Raw genomic sequence first — 18,181 nt, 5'->3', positions numbered from 1 at the left:
TTTTTACAGCGAGGACTGGCAATAACATTTTGTTCCCGAATATGACTGAAAGAAATGAAAGCAATAAAAGCCGAAGAAATATTTTAGATATGAAAATGTCATACATATTAAATCATCCGTACATGTAAAATGTTATGTTCCCCCCTTTAATTTTGAATAATATTAATAACTGTAATAGAAACTACTTAAAAATAAGCCAAAGGTTCGCGAAAAAGTAAAACCAAAACGAATTTCCTAATCCTGAATTGAAATTTTACAGCTCCTAAATACGGAATTTGTCTAGACTTAATTTTCCAGACGTATTATTAAATTTAAAAGGCAAAGATTTCATTGGTAATGGAATGTGGTATTTAACTTTGAATCGAACAATGGAAGGAGATTATTCAAAAGGCTTTACAAAGCTTGTTTATTCGTATGCAAATTGGCTCTTAATTTTGTTTTGACTCAGTTTAATTTAGATTAATAGTAGCATGGATGATAATGTTTTCTATAGGAGACATTGATTTAAATATTTACCTGCTTTTTTTAAAAAGTTTTCTGAAGAAATTAAGCTCTGTGCAATCTTTTGGCTATGTCTATGGAATCTTGTTGGAAGCATTTATGAATTTCGTAAAGAGCTTTCAAAATAAATATTAATGAATTTTTCTGGAGCGTCTGTAGACATGGAAGCTCATTTAAATGCGACATAAGTCTAAAGTAATACCACAGCAGCCTAATAAAAAATTCTAAAGCTTGACTCCACAATATCTTTTGTAATGTAAATGTTTCTTTCTGATTGTTCTTGAGGTTGATATCATTACCCCTTCACAACATTATATAGTAAAACCGTGCTTGTGGTCTTACCCCTACGAGTGGAAAAAGTGTTTAATACACTAATAAATTATGCTGTTTCTTCAGAAAATCGATGGAATTTCCTAATAAAGAGAAAAAATTAAAACGCGTGTACAAAATCTAGAATCGTAATAAAATCCAGTGCTGGCAGTGCATTGAAATTGCAAAGCTGAAAGTAGAATTCTCAGGGAAAAAAAAAGTATTGATAAATTAACTATTGAACAATAAAAGTCTCATAATCATCTTTAAGATAATATGCCAACAGACTGCCTAATAATTACCTGCTAATATGTAATTACTTCACAGATTATCTTTGTGACGTAACCAATGATAAGGAAAATTCTTCAAAATGCAAATTGTTAGTGCTATTATGTTGATTTGTACTTTCTCTGTATATTTGAGATTATTACGATTAATTATGCTACCTCGTAGAATACATTTAAAAAATAAGTTAGGATGTGAATATCTTTCGAATAAGAAAATCAGGTTATGCTTTTTGTGATAACAGCAGCAATGTTTGTTTGTTTTACTGTCCAGAATAAGATCAGATCTACCAAATTCATCATATTCGAAAGAAAAAGAGTAGCGCCTGCCATTGTGTACATCACTGGGCACCATAGATGTATCACTATGTTTTTTACCCAATTCCACCCCGATTTTGAGCGAAAACATCCTGGGAGGACAGAATTTAAGGATCTCGTACCCTTCTTCCGTTACAAAAATCTCTCGAGGGAACTTTCGACTAAACAGATTTTAAGTGACACTGTGCAGCAAAGGTCACTACGCGTTTAATTTCTAATTTGAACACAGATAGCGCAATCTTCATTAGCATTTTACCAAAAGTTTAGAATAGTGGAATGTTTAGAAGAAAGGCAGGCGTCTTAGTCAATATGAGACGCGTTTCTGTAGCTAGTTGACTTTGTGAGCAATGTAGTCATATTGCTACTTTGTGAGCAATGTAGTCATATTGCTAGATTTTAAGTGACACTGTGCAGCAAAGGTCACTACGCGTTTAATTTCTAATTTGAACACAGATAGCGTAATCTTCATTAGCATTTTACCAAAAGTTTAGAATAGTGGAATTTTTAGAAGAAAGGCAGGCGTCTTAATCAATATGAGACGCGTTTCTGTAGCTAGTTGACTTTGTGAGCAATGTAGTCATATTGCTACTTCGATAAAAATAATTTAACCGCGCGGATCGCATTTTTCTGTAATATTTATTAAAAATATTGACTCAGAAAATATTCTTCTGAAAAATCTGTGGAAGCGTCGTATAATAATATGAAAATAATCATAGCTGTAAATAAAGTAAATCAGAAGAGATCTGTGAAATCGAAAACTGCTGCTTCTTATTAAAGTTTTATAAAAAGAAAAACTTACATTTTGTGTTAACTCTAAGGATTGATTTTATCTAAATTTTCTCGCCGTAAAATAAATTTTAAAAAAATCTGCAAGGTTTCATATTTTAACGGTTTGCTAAGGTTTTTTACGTTCTCGCTAAGCTCGCAGTCCACCAGTTTCCTGTCGCACTTACACCTTAATAACGCATTTTTTTGTCTTTTTAGCTTTATTATAAAGTATACAATTCAATAGCAAAATTACAAAAATTTTGAAAGTAGCATAGCAGTATACGTTTATACGCAGCGTTAAGTTTTGACAAACATTTTTCTGTTTTTTTTCAGTCGTTTCTCAGTTCATTAAATCAATGTTCAGTTTTCTTGCTAAGATAGCTTTACCAAACTTTTTTTTTTTTGTCTTTTTATTATGAACGTTTTATGTGCTTAACTTATTTATTAAATATCACGTTCTTGGTTCTTACGTCACATAAAATTCGTTTCAACAGAAAAATCACAAAATATTTAAAAACAGCATAGCTTTAGAATTTCCAATATAGAATCTCGCGCACTGGGAATAATACTTTTTTCCCCGTACAGTGTTACGACTTCAATCTGGGATGGAACAGTAACTCATATGTTCGCTTTGAAATAATTGAGTTTGTTAGTCAAAAATTCGCTAAATATTTGCAAAATATGAAACATAAAATTCGAAATTCAAAATTTGGGCTTCTAAATCCTTACGTTCGGGTGGAGGACTAGTTTATTCAAAAGTTTATTCAAATTCGATAGCTCTAGGTACCGCCTTTTTTTCACAATGCAAAAAACATGCATACATTCATACAGATTCTTCATTATTTAATTTCTTTAAATATAACACAGGGGAATAATATTGGTGGTAACAATCTGAAAAGTGATGTGTTGTTTAAAGTGATTCAACGCAATATGCCGTTTCAAGACTAATGTCTCTTTTGGGCTAAAAAAAAAAGAGAGAGAGATTCTTTTTTTAATCACCTTAATTCACGGCAATAACAATGCTTAAATGTTTTTGCTTTATGTAAAAAATCTGATGTGTACACCACATGACTTCCTTGTACGGAATATTCAATTATACGCATTTTTTTCTTCCATTTCATTTAAACTTATTGGATTGAATTAAATCTACTTCGCCGACAGCGCATAAACCAAGAATAAATGCATTCTTTAAAATTCACTCTGTTTGTTTACCAAAGCGACACTCTGGCGCTAGGTTCACTTAACAGTATTATATTTCGTTCATATTATAACTCAGAATGCAGTTCTATTCAATTACTATAATAAAGCTAGAACGATGTATAAAAGAAATTAAGCAAACAAAACAAAAAAGAAACAGTTTTTCTTAGACGATTGAGTATTTCGCATTCAATTAATTAAGTTCTTAAAAAATCAGTTAATTCAGTTAAATCTTAAACACTTATTTCCTCGAAAAAATTCCAGAAAGGATTAAGCATGATTTAATTCGCAATAATAAATGAAGGCCTATCTTTGTTGTTGCGAAGCTAAGTTTATCTAGATTGGCAACAAATCCACTATTCTGCTGTTTCAAATACAAACAAACAATGGCCGCCATCATAAAAAAGAAAAAAAGAAAAAAAATTAGGCTTAGCGGCACTTAAACAACTTTAAAATTGCTGATAATTCTAAAAATATTGCATACAGATTTACTAAACGCATAAAAATCTTAACCGGAAGATAAGAACAACATAATTCAATCATTTTTAAAGCAAAAAATGCACAATTTACAAACATATAAGTGTAAAGAAACTGAGATCACTGAGCCGGGTAACAGAGTGAATATATATATAAATATATTAATATACGTTTGGTGCGGCCGATTGCAACCAAAATACGAGGTGCACATCTACATGTTATAGCAGTCCTATATACAAAATTTCAACGTTCTGAGGCTACTCGCTTTTGAGTTATGCGAGATACGTACGTACGTACGTATATACGTTCGTACAGACGCCACGAAAAATTCTCTTCAGAATTCATTTTAAAGCAGTTTTATAATTTTTTGGAGGAAAAGAGTCTTCCATTCTGTTTTTACGTACAGATATCACTCAAAAGCATCGTTAAATTGCCTTCGATAGCGGTCAAATTGGATATTTTCGTTAAAATATGCTGCCTGAAACTTTTCGCGATTACAATACTTCCTTTTTACTTCGTACAAGGAAGTAAAAAGCAGAAAATATAGGTTTATATTAAAACAAAAGCAACAGTTTCAAGTTTCATATTTGTAATAGGCAGAGTGGAGAAGTCAGTTGGTATTATATCAAATTCGTTTGAATATAACATTTTGTAAGGGAAAATTTATGAATATTCGTTCATTGGATTCCCGAACGCATGGGCAATTACTGCTGCATTATTAATTTTCTTTTACAGCAATTCTATGCACAGCTGGAGTAAATTATTCTGAGTATTTCGCAAGTAATATGACTACTCTTCCAACTGTCCTCTCGTTTGCAGCAAATTAGTTGCCTCATGGCAGTTGCTCAACAGCTGACACATGTAAATGTTTCTCCGAATCAAATTTCGAACTGCAATTCGAGTTCACTCGCCTGTGCTTGCGAAATTAAATCAGTCGTAAAAGGAAATAGCAGCTTTCAACAATAGAATATTATAGGGGAAACTTAAACATAGAAAGGTACTTGATAAATATTAGCATTTTAGTTTTTTTTTAATGCAGGTCATTGCACTTTAAATGTTATGTAATTGTATAACAGTCAGACATCTATAAAATGAACTATCGTGTTAAAAATCTCCCTCTAAGCAAAAAATAATAATAATCAAATAATAACCATTTCTAATTACCCAAGTGTTGACGGTAATAACTATATTATGATTATTAACGATTGTGTTTTATAGTGACTGCAGTTTTTTTAACTATTCTAGACCACAAAATAAAACCGGACAGCTAATTTGTTTTCAACGAAATACTCAAATGCACTCAAGAAATTAAATTTATGTGGAAAAATATTCTAAGCATAAAAATATCATTTCGTAAATAATGTAATGTTATTTTTAATACAGAAGAACGTTATGCGGCAAATCTGCATTTTCAGTTCGAACGTAGATTTTGAGATTTCAGTGCCATTCAAACAGAACTGGATATTTATACCATGCCTTTCAACATAAATTCTGAAGCAGTGAGGTCAGATTTGCAGCTTGAGTTAATGGAGTTGCAATCTAACAATCATCTCATGCAGTTGTTTCTAAGTATGCCAAAGTTTGAGTTTTACAAATCATGATTGAAAGTAAGTTTACCAAATTTAATATCTCACGCCCAAAAAATCAGTGCTATGTTTGCTTCATCTTATATACGTGAACAAGTGTTTTCAACTATAAACCTTAGAAAGAATTATTTCAGAAGTAGACTAACAGATGAGCATTTAGCCTCTTTCCTTAGAATCAGAGTACATTTCACTTCTTCAATATAAGGAATTTTAAAAAATGAAATTGCAACTTCAATCATCTCATTAATATATTTAAATTGTAATACTTGTATTTTGTTTTTAAAATTTTAAAAAATTTTATCTTGGTCCCTTCAAACATTTTTTTTTTCGATTTTTGGCCTGCGACTGAAAACGTTTGCCCATCCCTGGGTAAGAGAATAGATAAATAACAGAAGCTCCTCCCACCACTACTATTAGAAGCTAACAGTCGTTAACAATGATAAATTGATAGTAAATTGCACTACGTAGAAGGGTTAAACATTCAGATTAATATCGAAAACTAGAAATATAATTCTTAAAACGGGTATCAGCAACCCCTATACCGACAATGTTAAATTGGCCATTTTCGATGTACCTTTTCTCAAAATCTGCTGTAGATACATACACGCTTGGAATTTTTTGTGTAATTACAGTATAGCTATCTAGAGCGACCAACTCCGTAGAAGCATCTGTAGTGGTAGGAGATTCGGAAGTGTGAAACTATCTTTGGGAGATTACATTTTATATGCTTTTTATGTTAAGAATTCCATGCATACAGTTAAAGCCTAATACTAAAAAGAAAATTCAGTTGTTGAGCTTTCTGTTTTCATAATTGCACTATATAATCTCGTATGCTTTGATAATATAAACTCACGAGCTATAGAAAGACTGCAGACGAATTTTCCTCCTGTCTTTAACAGTAGGCAGACAAAATCAGAGGAAAGGTGCAAATAGTCCTTTTATTCGATCACAAAGAATTGGCTTAGCCAAGTCGACCCCACTTGGCTTCACATAAGCCAACAGTTCTGGCTTGACTTAAAACAAGTAAATCTGAACTTGAAATAAAATGCAACTTAGACTAGCCTAACTGCTAACAGAATAAAGTGGACCTGCAGGAAGGCTCTGGCTCGTAGAAGCCGGTGGGGCAAGCCGAATGGCTAGAAGCACTCAACGCCACAGAATCAAATCGCTATTAATCAGGGTAACAACATGTCCTCAAGTAGGCAGAACACGCTCTGAAATCCACTTGCGCAACCTTCGCTTAAATAGCACTATTTTCTCCCTCAATCCGAATAAACCCTCGCGATCTCATTTACATTCTGGCATGAAAAGCGTGGGTGAAAAGGAGAGCGACAGGAAAGTTTCTTTAACTCAAAATTAACTATTAGTCAAAACAAATAAATTAATTCTAACAGCACAATTAATTCCTTTGTTTCTGAGATACATTTCCTTCTTATCGGCGTTTCAAAGGATATTCTTCAGGAGCTAAATATCTCTCAGTTTAAAACTCTCCCTGAATACTTGTTTCTTTGAAAATATTTTCTATTCCCTTCTGGCAACGCTACAGAAATTCTTAAATGCATGCTAGACATCTAGACATAAAAAGTTGCTTTTGGCACTCTTTTGCTGGCACAATATCAACACTTTGGGACCCAATTCCTTACCAAATGTGTGTGTTGTTTTGTGCTTGTGAAAGAAAGCTTTCGATTTTCTTCATGACCTAAAGATTTTATTTATTTCGTTTGGCTTAGTTTGTCATTGTGGAATTTCTATTCTCAGATGGGTGGAGGTTTTTATAAGTATGCAATATAAATGATTGCTGGGGCGTACACAGCTCATATGTGGTAGTGGTATCCATATGCTGATAGAAATTTTAGGAAGAGACACAATTTTTTCCCTTAAGTATTCTATATAATACATACATAAATGAACAAGAATAAAATGTTCATTATACTTTACTTCTTTGTTAAAAAATTATAATCATATGAAACGTTTTACAGAGCATAATATATAAATATAGACCCATGTAGATATTAAATTTATTTATTCTGTGTAGACGATACCGGAAGAGGCTGTTCCTTGTTTTCGGGTAGGTATGAATCAATTGCTATTCTAAATTACGCTAAGAAGATAAGTTTACATGACGTAATTTTCTTCATAACGTAAATTTTCTGTATGCCTAAGAAAACGATACGAAGCAAAGCATATTTAAAAGCACAGACGAACTATAATTTATAAAAAAATTGCGAGCATAATTTTGGACTCGGTACATAATCATAAATCTCATATCTGCAGTTACAGTGTACACAGAAAATACAGTAATTTCATTTTACACACAAAGATTTAGGAAAATTTATAATTTTTAGCAAAGTGTTTAAAAAATGCTTTTTTATATTAAAAAGAGTTTTTATGACTTTATTTATTTAATTATTAAGAATTTTCTTCCGTAAATAAGCATTAGTTTCCATTCTTTACTTAAGAATTTCAAGTTCATATTTGACAACTTTTAGTAATAATTATACTCTATAACAACAACAACAAAACAACAACAAAAAAATCGACACACCAAGAAGAAATCATCCGACTGCTTGGAAATTTCGTATGCATAAATTTTTTGACCCAATATGCACATGATTAAAATTTGGTGTCCAGTGTATGAATGCTATCTCTAGCGCATCGGAGCTGGGCATCCAGTAGATGTATATAAGGAGCTGTTCTTGATCTGTTGGTTAAAAAGTTCTGTTGCACTAAGATTTAGGATACCTTTCAACGTCTGAAAAAATGCCTCGCCGCAGGATTCGAGCTCATTACGAACAACTATCAGAGCTTAAAAGAGGTCGTATCATTGGATTGAAAGAGGCAAGTTGGGCAAATCGGAGAATCGCTCGTCCTATGAGTCGATGCAATGCGGCGATTAGAAGATGCTGGCAAGAATGGGTGGACAATGGCAGATTTCAGCTTCATGATGGTAGCGGTCGACCTAGGGCCATAGCAGATCGGGAGGACAGAGCGATTATGAGATCATCTGTCACAGAGCCTGATTCATCCCTAATAACCATCAGACGTGCACTCGCACAAGGGTGTCCACTATGACCATTCACAGACGGCTTTTGATAGAGTGAAATCTACGCTCGTACAGACCGTTACGCCACCTGCCACTTATGCCTGCACACTGTCGAGCCAGATTACAGCGGTGCTTGGCTCGATCAGGTTCGAAGGATGCTGACTGGGAACGTATACATTTTAGCTACGAATCCCTCTTCCAACTGTGTCGTGACGATCATTGAAGACGTGTCTGGAGACGCCCATAGCACCGTGCCGATCCTGCTTTCACTATTGCACGCCAGACAGGCCCTCATCCAAGAGTTATGGTCTGCGGTGCTACTTCCCTTGATAGTCAGACCCCTCTGGTCGTCATTAGAGGCGCACAGCGGTACGTGAACAACATTCTGGGACCTGTTTTGCTACCGTTCCTTTTGCAGTACTCTGGTCTCATTTTTCAGCAAGGTAATGCTAGACCACATACAACACACGTTGCTATGAACTGTCTTACAGCTTGTAGAACACTTCTTTGGCCAGTCAGATCTCTCTCCCATCGAGCATGTCTGGGATATGATGGGAAGGCGACTTCATCTACCAGGAAATGCTGATGACCTAGCCCGACAATTGGAGCAAATTTGACAAGAAATACCGCAGGAGACCATCCGGAAGCTTTATCAGTCTATGTCACACCGTGTGGCAGCTTGCATTCAGGCTAGAGGTGGGTAAACACCTTACTGAGCACGATATTTTGTAACTATGTAACTCTGAATAAATCATTCAATTGGTCTGAAATTTTAGTCATTACCTATTCTGTACATAGATCTATCCACCAATTTTTGTCTCCATCAGATATTTCTTTCTTGGTGCATCGATATTTTGTTATTTGTGTATAAATGACAAGCAAACTAAAAAAAGCAATATGAGTGTAATGATGAGCTAAATTCATAGTTCTGAGCAGATGAGCTAAATTCAGTTCAACTAACATACAGTAATGAAAACAGCAACAGCTCAACGCAGAATGATAGGTAAATATATCCTCAAGATAAAGGCATTTTATTTATTTCTTTTCTAATAAAATATGTTTCACAATATTGATGAAAGACTATGATTTCGAGCTTTTCTAACAGATTGGTGTTATTAAGAAAATATAGCGAACGAAGATCACCTCGATTTCTCTTTTCATCATGAACCTAAATATCGTGAATGTATTTTGTGGGCAATATATGCCACAGCATTATGGTCATGAAAAAAAAATGTCGGTAGAGGCTTTGTCTACGGTGTTCCTATAAAATGTTCAAGCATGTTTTAGTTGCAACATGGTTTCTCTGAAAAATAAAGACAGAGTTGGAACATGTCAATTAAAATTGTGTACTTCCGTTGAATATCTTCATGTTCTCTCAGTGGTACAAAGAAGTGTTTACCCATTTTTAGAGCAATTTCGATAACAAAATTTGTAAAGAAAAGCAAATGTTTTGAAATAATTTCTGGCAACAGCTTATTATTTGAAATTAGAAATATCGTCTGTTGCTTTTATATTTATTCTCCTTAAAAATGTTGCATGTAAACAAGCTGTGGATGGAAGGATATGTTTCTGCGCTTTCAAAAGGGAAGTATTCCTACTCCTTAATTCTAAAACACGCAGTGAAATTATCGGTATTAAAATTTCTAAGTGCAAAATAAGCAAAATCATTAATCGGAAAAGGAAAAAACAGTCAATTATTGATTTTAAATGGAAAGAAGGCTTCAAACGTATACCCGTAAATGGTACGTAATGTTTTTAATGTGTCTAATGTTTTTAATGTGTGAAAGTTAAATCATTGGTAATAAAGGAAAATCTGTCCAATCAGTATTCAATTGCAAATTCTTTAAATATATGTGCAGGAGTAATAAATAAAATAATAAACCAAAATTTACGACTTAAAAAAGCTAAAAATCAATGTGCACCAGCTTTTGCCAAGGCATGTGGCTCAACACGGAGCAATTTGTTTGTAGAACTCTGTATGAAAACTACTATTTAGCAGGAGATAAATGGAAATACATTGTGGTTCTTGATGAAGAATGAAACTACCTAAATGACTGCAACAACAACAACAACAAAAAAAAAAAAAAAAACTCTATTTATTATCGAAAAAGAAGGGAGGAATGCACAAAATTAGTTCTATCAATGCACAGAACGTTCCAGTTAGTAGTTTATGATTGTCTCAGGATTTTCTTACAATGGGAATTAAAAATAAGAAGAGTAGCAAAAAATGCTAAAATTAAGTCAACGTACTATCAAGAGAAAGTTTTGCGTTTGATATTTACAGAGGAAATTCCATTTCCTTACCTTAATAACTTTCAAAGACTGATACTTCATCAAGACAAAGCAAGAATTCTTACTTCGAAAAGTATCACTGCATTCCTTAAAAAATGAAAACTGGTACAGGTATTGCATATATATCTTTTCAACGTATTCTTGGCGAAATTCCCTGACGTGTCACATATGAATTCTTGTTCCTGCGGTCTCTTGAAAAGAGCTCTTTCTAAGTGCGAACCCACGATGATGGATGGAACTATTGGAATAGGAATCAAAATCAATACCCCTGTAAATTTTATAAAAAACACTTCTGTCGTGTAAATCACGATGCAGACTTATAGTAAAAAACAATAGAAAATCGAATCAAATATTGAAAAAAGTACTGTTTATGTTTCAAATATTAATTAAATGGCCCTGTAATCGTTCTAAAAATGTTTGTGGAAACAAAACACAAAAAACTGATTGCAATTTCACACCTTCACACCGTTCTGTACAGTTTGTGACACTAGTACATGTAAATAGTGGTTCACATATCATAAAACAGCTGTACAGACCAAACATTCGGAGAAACTGACAATTTTGCAGCATGAGCTAGCACTTTTTCGTACATATGCTGACGTTTCTTCATTTTTTTAAATACAGATCAGTTATTTTTTCTCATTTCGTGTTGCCTGTTTTCTTTTGATTGGTGTTCTTTTCTTTTTATTATTTAATATAGTACTTACACATAATTTTCAATACCGATGTTTTTGTTGTTCGGTTTGACATGCTGTAATACTCTCACTTAAAACCGGCATATTATTAATATTTTCTCCTCGATTTTTAACATTCGATAACAGAAAAGGCTGATAGAGGTTTCCTTAATATATAAAGACTTCCTAATGCATAATAATAATTTTCTTAATATATAATGAAAAGATAAACCAGATGTTTTTTTTTTTTTTAAATGCACCTTTCTCTTACTTTCACCGAAATAATAATTAGTCATTAACGTACAGCGTACAGTATGATTTACATATAACACGCAATTTACTTTTATCACGTATTAAATTAAATTTGATAATACCTCTGTAGATTTCGTACAAAAAATGATTAAATTATTGAGAAAACAGAAGATTACATATTAAATAATAGTTATCCTGTATCAAAATCGCTTAACAGCGTTAGAACTTATCATATAATAAATCTTAGTTAATTATTACACCAGTGGCCGAGCAGCAAATTCTCTTAACACTGCTAGTTCAACCTAGAGCTCTAATTTCGACAAATGGACTGGTTGCATGGACACTTTCGTGATCTTCTTCCATGTATAATTTGTATACGAGCCAGTTTCGCGTAGAAAATCCTGCACGAAGGCGTCCCTCCCTTTAGGTAGATAGCTCTTGAGTGCTCTGCCATTATCAAATAAAACATGATTCTTGTGGGTTTTCCCCCCTGAAATATAGTTTTTTTTTTTTTTTTTTTTTTTTTTTTTTATGTCACGCATGTTGAAAACTGGGAAACCCATGCTGTTTCCTGCCGGGAGTTGCAATAATTATATATTAATATCTGTAAGAAAATATACTGAAATAGTATTTTGAAAATTTTTAATGAACCATGCAGCATTTTTGGCAATTCTTGTATATAAAATCCTATAATAGCATGCAATGTCTATGTATTACTTCTTTGTACATATTTCATGTTTTTAACCTGCGGAAAGGAAGAAAAGAAAACTTGTATCGAGTTTCAAAATAATGATACAGATCATAGTTTTGAGGTCGAATAAGTATAACAAGCAGGTTAAACAAAACTATTTGAAAAGTTCAAAACTCTTTGCACTGTGTTGCCAACTCAGCGACAAAGGAAACAAAAAAATGATTTTTATCTCAACAACTGAGTTTCTTTTCCTCGCATTGAAGAGAGAATGAGTTATTGAATGGGTTGTTACAATCGTTGCTGGTATTTTACTGACAGTTTTGAATTTATGAGGAAAGCAGCTTGTTAGGCAAATTAAGCGGTCGAACGTGACAAAACTGAGTCAATTGTTTGCTCTTTTTTTTCTGCTTTTCTTTTTTTCCGCTACGAACTGAATTCTCTTGGATTTTATTCTATGAGTTGTTGATAACGCTGAATCGTATGGCACAAAGTAAATAATTAATTTGATTCTTAACCATGTTCAAATTAGTTTTTAAATATTGATATTAAATCTATAGAATTTTAAAGCAATACTTGCATAAATTTAGGTAGAAAGGTAGAAAGAATTAATATTAATCCTGAATCTGAAAAATCGTCAATTCCAGTTTTCTATAAATCAGCCTTTATCTACTTTAATTCTTTAGATATGAATATGTACTACTACTACCACTTCATGGGATGAAAATGGTTATTTATGGAACGGTTATGGTCACAATAAAATGAAATTTCTGTTGAGAAGATGACTTTCATAGTGAACCGCTCATAAGTACCGCTAAGACGTACCTATTCGTAAGCGCTGCGAGAAGGAACAAAAATGGCCGCTCTGTATGTTTAAAAGTAAATGCACTGCAAGCTTATTTTTACATAACGATGTGTGGGGAGTTTATTTAGTTTTATTAACAGTTAATTTTATTTTGGAAGGAACCTTTCCTATATCACTTATTTTTCAACCCACGCTTTGTTGCCAGAATGAGATTTTAGTTTCGCGCATAATGCAAAGTAGAGCGGAAGCTACTCTTTAAACTGGTGTCTGAGTTATACTTTACACAGAGCGTGTTCTGTCTTTCGGACAGGTTTTTATCTGCTATTTATACCTACTATTTTACCGCCATGTATATTAATTGCCGGTTAGTCTACGTCGGTGGTAGGGCCAAGAGCCAACTTCGCGTTAAGGGGACTCATACACCTTAAAATCCATAAGATGTTCGAATAGGTGACTGTTGCAAGAATTCGGATAACTTATTTATTTTAAAAGCAATTACTACCAACGTTTTATAGATGACTACATAATATAGCTGCTTTCTGAAATAGTCATCAGAAAGTTTGTGTTGCCACAAATATTTTCATAATTTAATAGATGACTACATAATATAGCTGCTTTCTGAAATAGTAATCAGAAAGTTTGTGTTGCCACAAATGTTTTCATAATTTAATCCGCTTTGTGACAACATTTTTCGTCATGTTTCCAACTTGCGCGCACAGTTTAAAACATTCTGTTTCATAATTTAATTCCATATTTAATATATAGCTTTTATAACATCTGGAAACTACTGTGAACCTAAAATTCTAAAAATTTCATGTTAATTTTTTATTTTATTTTGAGATGAGTTTATAAAATGTATTTTATTAAAAAAATTTGTAATGTTTTTGTCCATAAATTTTTTCAAAATTAAAATATTCATAAGATTGTTGGTTCAGTTAGAAAAGAGTGCCCATATAAAGAATTCCATCCAATTTCAAGTATGTACCATTAGCCATTTTTAAAATATCATGCGCGCAGGGTGGATATATGGCGAAATATTTTGTCACAAAGAGGATTAAATTACAAATCTATTTGTGGCAACACAAACTTTCTGATTCATGTATCATGAAGTCAGCTGTAAAAAGTTGGAAGTCATTGCTTTTAAAATAAATAAAATATTCCAATTCTTGCAATAGTCACATATTCGAAGATCAAGAGGGGTTTAAGGTGTATGACACCCCTTAAGTATTTCTCTGAAGCTTTGGCTGATTATTTCACTTAGGATTATTTTTTAATTTTGCATTTCTGTTTTGACTTGCCCTTAAAAGTATTGCCGTAGATCTGTAAGCATTAAGAGTGCCAATAGTAAATACTTTTCTTGAGTTGAACAAATGGATCTTTTCCCCCTTTGCACGTGTTGTTACTAATATAGTTGAACTTAGCGAAGAGTCGCTTCACAGTTTAAGTTAGGATCTAGCGTTCCAGTAACTGTAAATAAGTTAGAATCTTACAGATGTTTTAATGCAAGAATTGGAGGCTCCCTTCAGCCCACCTGGACACGAGTGTCCCCATAGCTCAAAAGAAGGGCTCCGTAGATGTTTTAATGTATTTTATTATAATTTTAACAGCAGAAAATGATTCCCTTGGATCTGACTCATAAGTGTTAATCGAAATGGCTCCTTTCACATTAATTTGAACAAGTATGTTTCTTATATTTGAATAAGTGTTTAGTTAAAACTCTACATCTGGAGCTACTTTTTATTTTAACTTTTTCTCAAGGATGCCAAGTTAACAGCATGAAACAGAAGTGCAAACATCCCTTTGAAGACCATATACATATTGTTACGAAATACCCAGCTGCGGTAAGATAGCTTTCCCGCAAAGCGGGTTTTGGATTTCCAGAAAGTGGAAAGGAAAGGTAGGGTTGCCAGATTTGGCGCGAAATCGCCCAATTGGCGATATACTCTACCGTACGATAGACCAAAATTGGCGATATACCATAGATGGAGCGAGAACATTCTATAACAAATTCTTATCGGTTTTCCGTAGAATGTTCTAGAAGGCAGGTCAAAAGTTCTATATACCCGAGTAATATAATACCTATATATAGTTCAGAGATTAGCTGCAGAGTCGGGAACTATGCTTTAGTACTTTGCCGTGAAGCTACCTTCACCGTTAAAGCCTGATGGCCTGAAGACTATGTTGCTGAATGTTTCAGTGTGTTTATCGCAGTTTTTCGACGACTGTAACGCATTTTTGGAACTTTCCTGTATAATACTGGCGAATAAATTGTACTTCTTCATCAAGTGCTGCCTCCAATCATTCCAAATGCACGAAACCGTAGAGCGCAACAATATTAGCATTTTAAATACCCGAAATACCAGTGCTCTGGCTTTTGTTCCGTAAAGGTGAATCGTGTGATTTATTTATAAATTAAATTATTTTCACCGAGAAAACTTTTGCTTGCTTCTGAGTATGGAACTTGATAATATACATTTAATTCATTCCGCTTTCGGTTTGTCACAATAAGCACGTAAAATGATTAAGTTTTAGTAAAATGATTCTTCCTCTGTCTATAAAAGATTCCTAAAATTGTATACACACTTTAACAGTTGTTAAACTACTTCTTTTTTCCTGTTTTCAGATTTAACAGATTTCAAGTAATAGGTGGAATTATACTAAGCTTTTAACAAAGAAAATTTGTCCTGAAGTGCTGCTGGAAGTTTAGAAATGCAGTTGAAGCGCAGAGATTTTAAAAGAGGGTTTCGAAAAGATCCATCTACGTGACTTACCATCACTCAAATTTCGAATACAACTAAAGCAGATGGAAGTCTTCAGAATACTTGCAAATATACTCTGGGAGACTATACACATGAAGGATTTCTTTAAAACAAGAACAGCTGATGCAAGAGTATCACCAAATTAAAGAAAATATCAAAGAGAAATCTGACGAGACAGAAATCTCAAAATTCCATACCGATCGTATTATAAAAAGCTGCCAGTAGAAAAGTTACATTCTGAGAATAAACCATGCTATCGATGAAGATACTCTGGATTGAAGAATGCAGTTTTGCAAGCGGTACTTTTCAGTGTATATGTTACGGTGAAACACCGAAATCTGGAGAATGTCGACTTTCACCGGTGAATGTCAACATTCACATAGTCTCTTGGTGTACGTCTGAAATATTTTCCAAATACTCTTATTTCTGACTTACACTGGTCAATGTCGACATTCACCATGTACTAATGGTGAATGTTAAACATATAACAATATTATATTTTCTTCTCCGTAATTCACTCGCGAATAAACGCCCTTGAGACTTGAAATAAGAACTTAAGAACATGAGAACCTAAAACACACAATACATTCAAAATGAGAAAGGAAAATAATAGAAGTTAAAAACTTACTCAATTATACAGTAACTTCTAAATGAGAAAATAAAATAACAGTAATAAAAAGCTTACTAAATTATGTGATTCAAATCTTATTTATTGCAACAACTTAAACTATTATGGCACTTTATGACCTCTCTTTTCGACTTTCAACAGAGCATATCTGTGATTGTCGACATACACCGGTGAGGGTCCGAATATACAAGAATGTAGTGAAGTATTCGGTCTTTCACCGACGTATTTGGTGAATGTTGATATTCTCCGGTGAAAGTCGACATTCTCCAATTTCGGTCTTTCACGGTAACATATAGACTATACAGAATGCACTATTCCAACGAAAAATATTTGGAGAGATGAGACTGCGTTTAAAAATACGCATCGACAAAAAATAAGTTTTCATTTCTGAAGATTATTTTACATTTTGAAAAGTAACCAAATGTTTATAAAACCCGACTTCATGATGATTCAAGTGTGCACATAGTTTTTTGGGACTCCTCGTATATTTTACTTTCTGATTTATACCCATTTTTTCTAATTACCAAAATAATTAAAAATAAAATTTTGATTTTATATTCAAAGTGTACATATATGTATAATTTTGCTTATTTTATATCTGTTTTCGATCTTGCAAGTACCTTGTCAATTTTTTGGAAGATGACAAACTTTAAAAAATTCTTGAATTATTAATTGCATTCAATTTACTTTTTCCCAATTTTAAAAATATTTTTTATTTATTTAGGATTTCTGAAGCAATGTCCTGATAAAGGAAAGATGTTGAGACCAGAGGTTCCCAACGGGGTAGATATGCACCCAATGGGGATCGATGAAGTTCTAAAGGGAGTGAATGATGATAAGAGCGATCAACAGCTGAATATGCACCGGCAATTGATCGGCATAGTCAAGATTTCACTGATTAAATAATTGTTAATAAACTTACTAATTTTTTATTGATATAAAAATGTATCAAGAAGCAAGGAAGAAATTTTATAAAATAAATATAAGGAGAAAATACACTAAAATTATGTAATACATTTTAAATATCAATAACATAATTTTAAATATATTAATTTGTTTAATGCAGTAAGTGCAATACGAAAATGTAAAACGCTACAACACAGGAAAACGCAATAACAAAGACAGAACTTAAATGAGAAACACGACGCATGTTGAATATTTTAGAGCGACGCGATTTAAAAAGTAAATTAAGCAATTTAATACCAAATATTTAAAAAATTGCATCAATACATCAATCAAAACAATCACAATAATTAAAACTGAACTTTTATGTAATTAGAATCTGTACTTTTATTTCTGAAAATCTATTCATATTTATTTGTAAAATTAAAGATAATACTAACAGGAAAAATTATTAAATATAAATCGAATAAAACAAATTTTTCAAAAGTTTTTTCATATTTTTGATATAATTATTGTCTTTAAGTTATTTATCTGCAATTATTTGTATTATGATTATGTTGTGTAGTGTATATTACAAAAAAAGGTATAAAGGGTCGAAGAATATCTTTGTTGTCTGCAATTACCTGTTGGTCGGTATCAGTTTGGGTTTAAACAAAAAAACCATGCAAAAGACAAAGGAAGAGCCTTTTAAAAGAAA

At 32.8% G+C, this 18,181-nt stretch overlaps 1 long non-coding RNA gene across 1 annotated transcript in view; it reads left to right on the top strand.

Annotated features, from left to right (window-relative positions):
- LOC146993546 (uncharacterized) overlaps positions 1 to 17,973 on the top strand; it is a 319,804-nt gene extending 301,831 nt beyond the window's left edge. The window contains exon 2 of the long non-coding RNA XR_015044398.1: positions 17,306 to 17,973. This is a non-coding gene — a long non-coding RNA (uncharacterized LOC146993546). The remainder of the gene's footprint in view (positions 1 to 17,305) is intronic.
- The last annotated feature ends 208 nt before the right edge of the window (positions 17,974 to 18,181 follow it).

Source organism: Stegodyphus dumicola, chromosome 12 (assembly GCF_044657685.1).
Source record: "Stegodyphus dumicola isolate Sdum_Otavi_A_Nest chromosome 12, ASM4465768v1".
Taxonomy (NCBI): Eukaryota; Metazoa; Arthropoda; class Arachnida; order Araneae; family Eresidae; genus Stegodyphus; species Stegodyphus dumicola.
The sequence above is the reverse complement of the archived record's forward strand: the minus strand, read 5'-3'. Positions and strand labels throughout refer to the sequence as shown.